Source organism: Macaca nemestrina, chromosome 5, assembly GCF_043159975.1.
Source record: "Macaca nemestrina isolate mMacNem1 chromosome 5, mMacNem.hap1, whole genome shotgun sequence".
In the NCBI taxonomy this organism is placed as follows: domain Eukaryota; kingdom Metazoa; phylum Chordata; class Mammalia; order Primates; family Cercopithecidae; genus Macaca; species Macaca nemestrina.
Genome location: NC_092129.1, coordinates 152215732 through 152228293, shown reverse-complemented (window position 1 = coordinate 152228293; position 12562 = coordinate 152215732). Strand labels below are relative to the sequence as shown.

At 48.5% G+C, this 12562-nt stretch overlaps 1 long non-coding RNA gene across 1 annotated transcript; it reads left to right on the top strand.

The window, feature by feature from the left end:
* Positions 1-1454: 1454 nt before the first annotated feature.
* LOC139363451 (uncharacterized) lies at positions 1455-9123 on the top strand. The gene is made up of 3 exons (XR_011623863.1): positions 1455-2001; positions 7216-7672; positions 7831-9123. It is a non-coding gene; the product is annotated as an uncharacterized lncRNA (long non-coding RNA).
* The last annotated feature ends 3439 nt before the right edge of the window (positions 9124-12562 follow it).

The window sequence follows — 12562 nt, the reverse complement described above, 5'->3', positions numbered from 1 at the left end:
TCAGGTCTTCAGAGGATAAATGAGGTCGATAGCTCCAGGAGTACTGGGACCTGCGCTCATTGGCTGACTGTTCCACCCACCTGTCACCCACAGCCTAGGCAGTGAATGGGCTGTCACCTTGGTCTCTTCTCTGCACGCCCTGGATGTGGATGACCTGAGTGTGAACTCACCTGGGCTCTGACCCTGGGTGCTCTTCCTGATGTTGTAGAGCCTCTGTGGGTGTGACGCATGCATAGGGGAGCTTCACAGGAGGCTGTGTGCCCTTTAAGTCTAAAGACCTATATTTTTTGGTAATCTATGTCAGGTGTTCATATCTCAGGGACTCAGATGCCCAAACTGTGAAAATGAAACAATCCATCCCATTTCTCAGGTGTGGTGAGATTAATTTTATATGACAATCAGTAATCAGTACATTGATCGTATTCTCAGTGTTGCCTTTATCACTGGGCCAATGCCTAAAACCCAAGGATGGAATAGGCCTTGTGGAGGAAGAGCTCCTTTCCTCCTTCTAAAGGCGCCATCAACAGGAATTTCCTTCAGGATAAGTTGGAAAAGAGCATTTGGGCTTTTTAATTAACATTTTAAATGTTTTTAAAATTCACAATAGATATTTTACCCTAAAATAAAGTAAAACTTGCTTAATTACAGAAAATGTGAAAAGTATATAAAAGCAGGGTCTCGCTCTGCCCAAACTGGAGTGCAGTGGTGTGATCATGGCTCACTGCAACATCAAAATGCTGGTCTTACACGATCCTCCTGCCTCGCCTCCGAAAGCGCTAGTTTTACAGGTATGAACCATAGCGCCGGCTCTTTCTGCCTTTCTTCAACACGTCCTCCCAGCCTTCCCTCCTTTCTCCACTCTCTGCATTTGATGCCCAGTGTATTCCAACCTCCAGGCCAACACAGGTGACCGCGTCCGCCTGGGGCAGGTGAGGGAAGGGACGCGAGGCGGCGCTGTCACCGCACTCTGTAAGCCGCAGCGCTCTGGGCCCCGCTGATCTTGTATCATTTCAGTGAACGTCACGCCAGATTTTTTTTTTTTTTTTTTTTTTTTTTTTGAGACGGAATCTCGCTGTTGGCCAGGCTGGAGTGCAGTGACGCGATCTCGGTTCACTGCAACCTCCGCCTCCCGGGTTCAAGCGATTCTCGTGCCTCAGCTTCCAGAGTAGCTGGGAATACAGTTGCCTACCACCACGCCAGGCTAATTTTTGTATTTTTAGTAGAGAAGGGGCTCCACCATGTTGGCCAAGCTTGTCTCGAACTCCTGACCTCAATCGATCCGCCCGCCATGGCATCCCAAAGTGCTGGGATTACAGGTGTGACCCACTGCGCTCGGCTGTCATTGCAGACTCTGATGGGGACCACACTTGGGTTATAAATTAGGATCCTCACTGAAAGGGTAGGACCATGGGGGGGCTTTTTCTTGGCCCCTTGGTTGTGGGTTTTCTTCTGGGCGGCGGAGCCCGTTTCCACCAGAACTGCTCAGAGGCGACCTCTGCCTTCCTGGGGTGAGGCAGCAGCGGGAAGCTTTTGCGGATCCTAGAATCCGTGGGCGGCCTATGGGAGGGGCTGAGGCGCATTTCCCTACTCACCCGGCCCCGAATCCACCGCAGTGCTGTTTCAAGCGAGTCACATTCCAGATCGCGCTCCAGCCCGGACTCGGAATTCCTGCCCCGCGGGTCTGCATTTTCACAGCGGCAGGTGTGAGTGACCGGCAGCTGGAGACTAGAAGCCTAAAGGCAGCTCCGCCCTCCCCAGCCCACAGCGCCGTTATTCCGTTTCTATATCAGTAAACACTTGTCATTTTTCCTTAGCCCGGGGCGGGGTGACCGGTGATCCCAGTCCTCGCAGTGAACTCCGGGCAGCAGAATTCAAAACGCTTGCGGCCGCCGAGCGCAGCCCGCCCTGGTTTATGTAAATGACCGCACTGGGCCGTTTCTTTCTTTTCCGGACCCAGCAGTGGCGCCTAAAGTCTGCAAGGAGGAAGTCACCTCTATGCTCGTGAGTCCAGGAATCTAAGGCGAGTGCTGAGGAAGAAAACGTAGTTGATGGGGCGGAGCAGAAAGGGTGGGGTGGAGGGGAGGGCTTTGGGCAGAAGACCTCGGAGGCTTGGAGGGGGAGGGGCACCCAGGCTTGGACCATGGGAAGTGACTCACCCAGAGCCGAAGACCATCTCGGCTTCCCCTAACACAGAAAGGGTGGGATTAGCTTTATTTGTGCCTGTCACCACCTCAAAGTGCCTTGGAACAAACTTTACGTATTATTATTTTGAGACAGAGGCTTGCCCTGTCACCCAGACTGGAGTGCAGTGGCGCCATCTGGGCTCACTGCAACCTTCGCCTCTCGGGTTCAAGCAGTTCTCCCTGCCTCAGCCTCCTGAGTAGTTGCGATTACAGGCGCCCACCACCACGCCCGGCTAACTTTTGTATTTTTAGCAGAGATGGTGTTTCGCCATGTTGTTCAGGCTGGTCTGGAACTTCTGATGTCAGGTCATCCGCCCACCTCGGGCTCCCAAAGTGCTGGGATTACAGGTGTGAGGCACTGGGCTCTGCCAATTTATTTACTTATTTAGAGACGGAGTCTTGCTCCCTCTCCCAGACTGGAGTGCAGTGGCGCAAATCTTGCCTCACTCACTGCAACCTCCACCTCCCAAGTTCAAGCGATTCTCTTGCCTCAGCCTCTTGAGTAGCTGGGACTACAGGCGCGTGCCACCACGCCTGGCTAATTTTTTTGTATTTTTAGTAGCAACGGGGTTTCACCATGTTGGCCAGGCTGGTCTCGAACTCCCGACCTTGTAATCTGCCTGCCTCGGCCTCCCAAAGTGTTGGGATTACAGGTGTGAGCCACCACGCCCGGCCCCAGTTTATTTATTTTTAAATAGAGATGGAGATCTCCTTATGTTGACCAGACTGGTCTTGAACTTCTGACCTCAAGCAATCCTTCCATCTCAGCCTCCTAAAGTGCTGGGATTACAGGTCTGAGCCACTGTGCCTGGCCTGTTATTTGCTATTATTATCGTTATTTTGAAGTATTAAAAGTTTTTTGGGGGTAAGCTGAATGAGAGTTCACTGGAGATGGCACCCAGAGGAAGTCCTGCAGGTGGGGGTAGACACTGTGGAGGGAAGGATTTGGGAACTGGTGTCAGGAGAGCTGGGTCCATCTCCTTCTGCCTGTCACTACCTTTGTGACTGGGTCCATCTCCCACTGCCTCTCACTACCTTTGTGACCTTTATTTATTTATTATTATTATTATTTATTATTATTATTTTGAGACTGAGTCTCGCTCTGCTGCCCAGGCTGGAGTGCAGTGGCGCAATCTCGGCTCACTGCAACCTCCGCCTCCCTGGTTCAAGGGATTCTCCTGCCTCAGCCTCCTGAGTAACTGGGATTACAGGTGCACACCACCATGCTCAGTTAATTTTTGTATTTTTAGTAGGGACAGGGTTTCACCATGTTGGCCAGGCTGGTCTCAAACTCCTGACTTCAGGTGATCCACCCGCCTCGGCCTCCCAAAGTCCTGGGATTACAGGTGTGAGCCACCGTGCCCGGCCAGGAAATATCTCTTACAGAAATAAAGGCAGTTGGCCGGGTGTGGTGACTCACCTGTAATCTTAGAACTTTGGGAGGGTGAGGCAGGCATATCATTTGAGCCCAGGAGTTCAAGACCAGCCTGGGCAAAATGGTGAAGCCCTTTCTCCACCAGAAATACAAAAAATTAGCCAGGTGGGGTGGCTCATGCCTGTAGTCCCAGCTCCTCCAGAGGCTGAGGTGGGAGGATCATCTGAGCCTGGGGAGGTCAAGGCTGTAATGAGCCATGATTGATCTACAACTGCCCTCCAGCCTGGGCCACAAAGCAAGACCCTGTGTCAAAAAAAAAAAAAAAAAAAAAAAAAGAGATTTTTCACCTTGGATTCCTGGGTCAGGGGATGATGGGTATTTTCATTCATAGTCTCAGATTACTTTCACAAACAATGGAAACAGTTTCCAGGCTCCTCTGCTTCTCACCTCCAAAATGCCTTTTTTCCTGTATCATTATCAGTCCTAAATGTTCTGGCTAATCAATTGAGCCACTGTTTATAGATTTGCAGGCCATTGGGATTTACCATTACTCTTTTTAATGAGGCTGAAATGTGAAGTTTATCTCAACCGCAAGTTTATTCAGCAAGGGTCAGTGGTTTCACTTAACAGTCTGGCTCTGAGGCTGGCTGTGGCCCTGTTATCCATGGTGAGCACCGCGGGAATGCAGGCAAGGGCTGTGAGAGGCTTGGACGAAGGCTCCACCCAGGAGAGATCTGGGTGGGCATTGGTGACCAGTAGAACCTAGGTGTCCTGGGCCAGTGCCCTTGGGGACTAGTCTTCTTCACCCCAGGCATCTTCTTTGTTCTGGAATGAGCCTGCCCATCCCTCAGGAAGACTGAAAGGAATTTGGTCAGAATAATATTACTGACTTTTGTCCAGACTTGAATTTATCCATAGAGTTCTGAGACCTGTCATATCCTCTGAGTGAGCTCTATCCAGGTCCCCTTCCCTGAATTACTCCTGTCCTCTCCTCACTGACTGGGATGACACCTAATTTTACAACCTGCTCTAGCATCTTTGCTCCCACCGTGACAGTAAACTCCTTGAGACTGCTGGCATCTTGGGAGGTGATTAGATTCAGAAGAGGTTGAGAGATTGGGGCCCCTATGATGGGATTAGTGTGTCCTTTTAAGAAGAGGAAGAGACTGGAGCTCCCAATCTCTTCACCACCTAAGGATATGGCAAGAAGGCAGCTGACTGCCAGGCGGGAAGAGGGCCCTCACCAGGAACTGAAACTGCTGGTTCCCTAACCTCAGACTTCCAGGGTCCAGAATTGTGAGAAACAAATGTCTGTTGTTTAACCAATCCATCGGTGGTATTTTGTTATGGCAGCACAAGCTGACTAAACAAGCACCAAAACCAAACCAGTAACTGCCCCTTTCCGGTCTCGGACCCAGTATTAAGGAATTCTGGTCACAGCGTTTATTCATCCATTTAACAAATATTTAGTAAGTGCTTCTGTGCCAGGCATTTTTCTAGGCCTGGTGATCATTTAATGAAAAGAGACTAACACCTACTCCCTGATGCTTACAATCTGAAAGACAGACAATAAAGAAAAATATAATAACAGTAGTGGATTATATGGATGTGTTCCAGCAATTTATTGCTGGGTTACAAATGATCTTAAGACATAAAAACGCCAGGCATGGTGACTTATGCCTGTAATCCCAGCACTTTGGGAGGCCGAGGTGGGCAGATCACGAGGTCAGGAGTTCGAGACCAGCCTGGCCAGTATGGTGAAACCCCGTTTCTACTAAAAATACAAAAAGTTAGCTGGGCATGGTGGCGCATGCCTATAATCCCAGCTACTTGGGAGGCTGAGGCAGGAGAATTGCTTGAGCCCGTGAGGCGGAGGTTGCAGTGAGCCGAGATTGAGCCACTGTACTCCAGCCTGGGTGACAGAGTGAGACTCTGTCTCAAAAAAAAAAAAAATTGTTTGTATATATATATAAAAATATATAAACAACCTTTATATTATCTCTCATTCTGTGGGCTGATTGGGCTCAGCTGGCCAGCTCTTCTGCTCCATATAACAGAGGCTGGGGCTGCCATCATCTGGAGCCCAGCTGGTCCAACACATTCAAGAGGCTCCTGCACAGGGCTGCAGTTGGTGCTGGCTGTTGACTGGGAACTCACTGAGGCTGTGAACCGGGTGACTTGGGTTCTCATCCACCTATTCCTTCATGTGCCCTGGCTGCTTCTGGCTCCACATCTGGGGTCCGGGTATTTCAAGTGGCCAAGTTAGAACCACAAGGCATCTTATGCTGGAACCTCAGAAGTCAGGCAACATCACGTTCCTCATGTTCTAGTCACCAAAGCAAGTCCCAAATCCAAAAAGAAGGGGATTAGGATCAGCTCTTGATAGGGGATGGCAGGGTCACATTGCTAAAGAGCATGTGGGATGGGAGATATTGTTGAGGCCGTCTTTGGAAAAGGACTTTTATAGTTACAAAGTGATATGTGATAAACAGAAAAAATAGGCCAGGCGCGGTGGCTCACACCTGTAACCCCAGCACTTTGGGAGACCGAGGCAGGTGGATCATGAGGTCAAGAGATCAAGACCATCCTGGCCAACATGGTGAAACTCCGTCTCTACTAAAAATAGAAAAATTAGCTGGGCGTCGACCAGGTGCAGTGGCTTACACCTGTAATCCCAGCACTTTGGGAGGCCAATTGGGGTGGGCGGATCATGAGGTCAGCAGATCGAGACCATCCTAACACTGTGAAACCCCGCCTCTACTAAAAATACAAAAAATTAGCTGGGCGTGGTGGCGGGCGCTTGTAGTCCCAGCTACTCGGGAGGCTGAGGCAGGAGAATGGCATGAACCCGGGAGGCGGAGCTTGCAGTGAGCCGAGATCGCGCCACTGCACTCTAGCCTGGGCGACAGAACAAGACTCCGTCTCAAAAAAAAAAAAAAAAAAAAAATTAACTGGGCATGGTGGCACGCACTTGTAGTCCCAGCTGCTCGGGAGGCTGAGGCAGGAGAATCGCTTGAACCCAGGAAGCAGAGGTTGCAGTGAGTCGAGATAGTGCCACTGCACTCCAGCCTGGCGACCGAGCAAGACTTGGTCTCAAAAAAAAGAAAATACAAAGTTGAAAGTTGACAATCAATGCAAGGTAATACAGGTGGCATTTTAAGTAGGGTGGTCACGGTGGGCCTCATGAAGGTGCCATTTGAACAGACTTGAAGAGGAGAGAAACTGAGCCATGCAGATATGTGCAAAGGAAGAACCTTCCAGAATCACCCTCATATACCCCTATGCTCTGTACATACCCAGCGCTCTGCACTGAGGCAGACCCTAAAGCTGCAGTGGGAATGGAGGTGGATACACTTATGGAAAGAAAGACTTCTTCAAAGAATGGTGGCGACCCAGGTCTCCCCTTCTGCTGTGGCTCTTAGAGGACCTGGAGTTGGAGAGGGGAAGTCACTGTCATGTGGAGGAAGACTAGGAGAGGAGAGGGAGGCCAAAGTGTGTCCCACCTTCACTCCACCTCTCTGCTCGCTCTCTCCTATATTGAGTGCCTCCCTTCCCAGAGTTGTGGTCACTGATAAGGAGGACCCTGAGGGCAACCACACCTTGCCATGCAGAGCACCTGGCTTCTCACCTGCCAACCTCACTCTGACCTGGCTGCAGGAAGGGAAGGAGCCAACTCTGGACTCAAGATTCAAGGGGACCAGACCCAGAGAGATGAGACATACCAGGGCTGGGCAGCTGTGGGGGTCCTTCCAGAGAGGAGCTGAGATACACCTACCTGGAGGGGCCCCAGGGCCTGGAGGGGCTCCTCAGTGTGACTGGGTGAGGTGTTTTCAGAGGACCAGGGTTGAGGGTGGGGGCATCTCATCCAGACCCTGCCCCCCTCTCTGCCCCAGGACCCAAGGTCCCCTTCCTCCCTCCTCAATGGAGATGCTGGGGATGTCCTTAGTCACCCTCTGAGTACTCACACATCACCCCTTATTTGGAAGTTTTTCTTGTTCTAACCTCCTTCCTTCCTGCTGCACCTTCTGCCTCAGCCCCAGGCTCTGGCCTCTGTCTCTCCTCTTCTACCCTCTAGCCGGTAATGACTGATTTCCCACTGAGGAGCCAGATCTAGGTGAGAGTCTGGGCTCTCGGTGAGGTTGGGAGAAGGAAAAGGCTTATGGGCCAGGGGATGGGAGGGAGAATGGGCACAGCCAGAGCAGAAGTGAAAGGGTTGGAGGAGGCGATAAAGACAGATGTTTCCATATCACCATTTTTCTTTCATGGTCCAAGGGAGCTGTCCTTCCTCCAGAGGGAAGTGAAAAAAGAAGCAGGAACAGTGAAATACGCCACAGGAAAGAAAAATCTTAGTGATCCCTCCTGCTGTCTCTCTCCTTTTGTCTATTCTGGCAAATTTTGTAAGTGAAATTTGTTACCAAGATGTGAAAATCTTATTATAAGAAAGTCTCTAAATATTTGAGAATAAAATTATCAATGTCTCAGCTCTGCAGACTGAAAAAACAGAATCTTTACAAAATAAAATCATGTTTGGAAAACTCCTCCTCTGAGGGATATCAAAGGCTGCACTGAATAAGCTCTAAGGAGGTGCTGAAATGACAGCCATTTATTTGCCTGTGTAAGCTCAGGCAGGTGTTGGAATTGAGGAAGGATAGGTAATGAAAAAAGTAACCATGTGCTTGGGGCACAGTGACGGTGATGACCACAGAATCAACACAATAAGCTGTAGCATTTGCATCGTAGTCCAGTTCATTCAAGCAAAGCTATCTCCAATAGGGAATTTACCCTGTACAGAACATGTGCATTTTGATTTCACCTTTTCTAACTGACCCTTTGCTCATGACAATAGTGAAAAAATACAGCCCTGAGTGGAGATTTAAGATGCTAACGAGTCATGAGATGTATGAACATGCATGTACAGCTACTGCACATGTGCACTCAGAAGACCACCCAGAACATGTTCACTAGTAACCCCTCTTCCACCCACCTCCTATGGATAATCATGTAAGACTCCCATAAAGGGAGTTTCTCCAGCAGTAATCAATGCTGTCTCATCCATAGGAGCAGCCTGTCCTGAATCCTCTCTCTCAGGGTATACAGTTTATTTTGCACTTAACTTTCAAAATAGTATTTTTCCTTTGTAATAAATTGCTTTGTACTTCTCCTTTGCTGCATGTTTCTTATTTAAATTCTTTTAAATGAAGAAGTCAAGAACCACAGTATTACAACAGCCGTCAACATTTCTGGTGCCATGACTCAGACAGAGGTTTGTCTGCTTCATTGGTTTCAGTTCCCCTTCACTCCTGGTGAGTCCTGTGGCAGCCCCAGACCCCTGATTGACTATCACTGCTTTCCCCAGATCTCTTCTATTAAGGTTTTGGGGGAGGACCTTTTAAATCACTCACATTATTTGAGCAACTGATTGTGATTGCTTTCCATTTGGCTGCTGTTTTTGCAATGTTTACAATTACCTTATTTGGATGGAACACCCTGATTATTCAGCCTTTGGACTCTTGCTGCTTCTGTTTCACCTTTTGTTTTACTGTCCCTCCCAGGACTGCACCTGATCAGTACTTATTGGCTACTGTAACTTTTTTTTTTTTTTTTTTTTTTTTTTTGAGACAGAGTCTCACTCTGTCACCCAGGCTGGAGTACAGTGGCTCAATCTCGGCTCACTGCAACCTCCGCCTCACGGGCTCAAGCAATTCTCCTGCCTCAGCCTCCCAAGTAGCTGGGATTACAGGCATGCGCCACCATGCCCAGCTAATTTTTGTATTTTTAGTAGAGACAGGGTTTCACCATGTTGGCCCGGCTGGTCTCGAACTCCTGACCTCGTGATCCGCCTGCCTCGGCCTCCCAAAGTGCTGGGATTACAGGCGTGAGCCACTGCAGCCAGCACTTGTTTGTTAATCAACTAATCTCTTCAAAGATTTTTGTTCACCTTGAGGGACACATTAGATCTACTTTTGCCAGCAGTGCCCATCCCTCCAGCTGTGTGTGTTCCGAGACTCCTTCAGGAGACGTTCCAAGAGGCCATCCATGGTGAGTGCAGGATGTGTGGCCACATGGATGTGTCGTCATGGGGACTACAACTAGGCATTCCAAGCATGATGACTGGACATTAAAAATGGCAGATCAGTGAAATAAGGAAGGGCTTGTTGGCGAGACATCCAGGCCCTCCGGCTGGCAGCAAGAACCACTTCAGTTCAGCTTGGAGATGTCCAGCACCAGTGAGACCTAGAATGGTGCATGGCAAATGCCCATGACCTCCTAGGGCCTCAGTTTCATGGGGATTCAAGGGAACACCCTGGATTCCATTGTTGTCCAGCTCAGCTCACGGGGATGCATATGACCTCCTGGATTTTGGTACATGTTTCTGTGGTTGCAGGATTCTCTTGGTACCTAGAGAGCCACCTCCTCTACTCTCACTGAAACACCTCTAGGGTATATACTAAAAATTGGAATATTTTGAAACAGTATAAGTTAAAAGATAATAGGCCGGGTACGGTGGCTAACACCTGTAATCTCAGCACTTCGGGAGGCCGGGGTGGGCAGATCACCTGAGGTTGGGATTTCGAGACCAGCCTGACCAAGATTTCGAGACCAGCCTGACCAAGATTTCGAGACCAGCCTGACCCCGTCTCTATTAAGAATACAAAATTAACCGGGTGTGGTGGCGCATTCCCGTAATCCCAGCTACTCGGGAGGCTGAGGCAGGAGAATTGCTTGAACCCAGGAGGTGGAGGCTGCAGTAAGCCGAGATTATGCCATTGCACTCCAGCCTGGGCAAAAAGAGCGAAACTCCATCTCAAAAAAATAAAAATAAAAGATAATAAACAATGGCCAAAGAATAAAACTCTTGATACGATCGTCACCATTTTAAGGCTTAAGGTTTTCTTTTCCATCACTGAGTCTCTCCCTTTCCTCTCATTCTTCTACTTATAAATCTCGATAACAATTCTACTCACCCACTGTGACTTTGCTCCCTTCGGCTGATTTATCAGTTCATCCTGATGGCCTGATGGGTGACAAGCAGAGGTGAGGACTTCAAAGTCCACACTAAGTAGATCTAGTTCACTGTGGCCCTCCCTGACAGGAGGCTTGTGAAGTTGGCAGGGCTTCGGTCTAGGCTGTGCAGTATGGGAATCCTCATTTGCAATGTCTGGAGATCTTCATTTTTCTAACTAGTAATAACCATCTTGTTATGTTTGCACGTCTTTGCATTTCACCGCCTTTGAATTCTGTCCTCCCATGAAAATTTATTGTCCTTTTTGATCCGTCTGTATTCATAGACTTGCATTTGCTTTCCTTTTGTCTCTAACCCATAAGACTGATAAAAATTATTCTAAAGGTTCCTTCTTTCTGCTGTGTATGTCAGGGCTCCTCTGCCTTTGGTGAGAGCAAAGAGAGTTTTGTCTTTACCCAGAATAAAACTTTTTTTTTTTTTGAGATGAAATCTTGATCTGTCACCTAGGCTGGAGTGCAGTGGCCCGATCTCGGCTCATTGCAACCTCTACCTCGCTGGTTCAAGCAATTCCCCTGCCTCAGCCTCCCAAGTAGCTTGGATTACAGGTGTGCACCACCACTCCTGGCTAATTTTTTTGTATTTTTAGTAGAGATGGGGTTTCACCATATTGGCCAGATTGGTCTCGAACTCCTGACCTCAGGCAGTCTGCCCGCCTCAGCCTCCCAAAGTGCTGTAATTACAGGTGTGAGCCACGGCGCCTGGCCCTGGAAGAAAACTTTAATTGCTGGGTGAAATATATTTTCTACCAAATTCCCCTCATAAGACCTAGAAAGCCTAATGGACATAGCTACTTACATGTCCTAAGCTGTTATTTTAAGGCCAAAATTAAAACATTAAGGGCACATATAAGGTTGGCCATTACTAACCTGAAAAAAAAGATAAATGAATGTTCCATGATTAGGTCTTTTCAACAGTGCATGGGCCCACACAATACTGTTTCACAATTAGAGGTTTGTTTGTTTGTTTTTGTTTTTTAATAGAAAGAAAGGAAGGACAGGTGCGGTGGCTCATGCCTGTAATCCCAGCACTTTGGGAGGTCAAGGCGGGCGGATCACGAGGTCAGCAGTTTGAGACCAGCCTGGCCAATATGGTGAAACCCCATCTCTACTACAAATACAAAAATTAGCTGGGCATGGTGGCACGCTCCTGTAGTCCCAGCTACTCAGGAGGCTGAGGCAGGAGAATCACTTGAACCTGGGAGGCGGAGGTTGCAGTGAGCCAAGATCGAGCCACTGCACTCTAGGCTGGGCAAGAGAGACAGACTCTATCTCAAAAAAAAAAAAAAAAAAAAAAAAAAGGAAGATGATCAGGGATTCCCCAAGGGCCCAGAGAGAACCTGACATTATTCCCCTTACTAACCAGACACCTCTATACTAAGACAAGTCTCTTAAAGACTGATACCAAATGTATTATGCTCATGTTATTCAAAAGAGTTCTGTAATCCCAGCACGTTGGGAGGCCGAGGCAGGTGGATCATGAGGTGAGGAGTTTGAGACCATCCTGACCAACACGGTGAAACCCCATCTCTACTAAAAATACAAAAATTGACTGGGCATGGTGGCTTGGACCTGTAATCCCAGCTACTCAGGAGGCTGAGGCAAAAGAATCATTTGAACCCAGGAGGTGGAGGTTATAGTGAGCCAAAGTTGCACCACTGCACTCCAGCCTGGGCGACAGAGCGAGACTGTCTCAAAAAAAAAAAAAAAAAAAAAAAAAAAAGAATTTCGGGAAATCTAACATAATTAATGACTCTATAATAAGAAATATACCATCTGGGTGCAGCAGTGGCCCTTTGGGAGGCCAAGGTGGGTGGATCACTTAAGTTCAGGAGTTTGAGACCAGCCTGGCCAACATGGTGAAACCCTGTCTCTACTAAAATTACAAAAATTAGTCGGATGTGGTGGCACGGGCCTATAATCCCAGCTACTTAGGAGGCTGAGGCAGGAAAATCGCTTGAGTCCAGGAGGCAGAGGTTGCAGT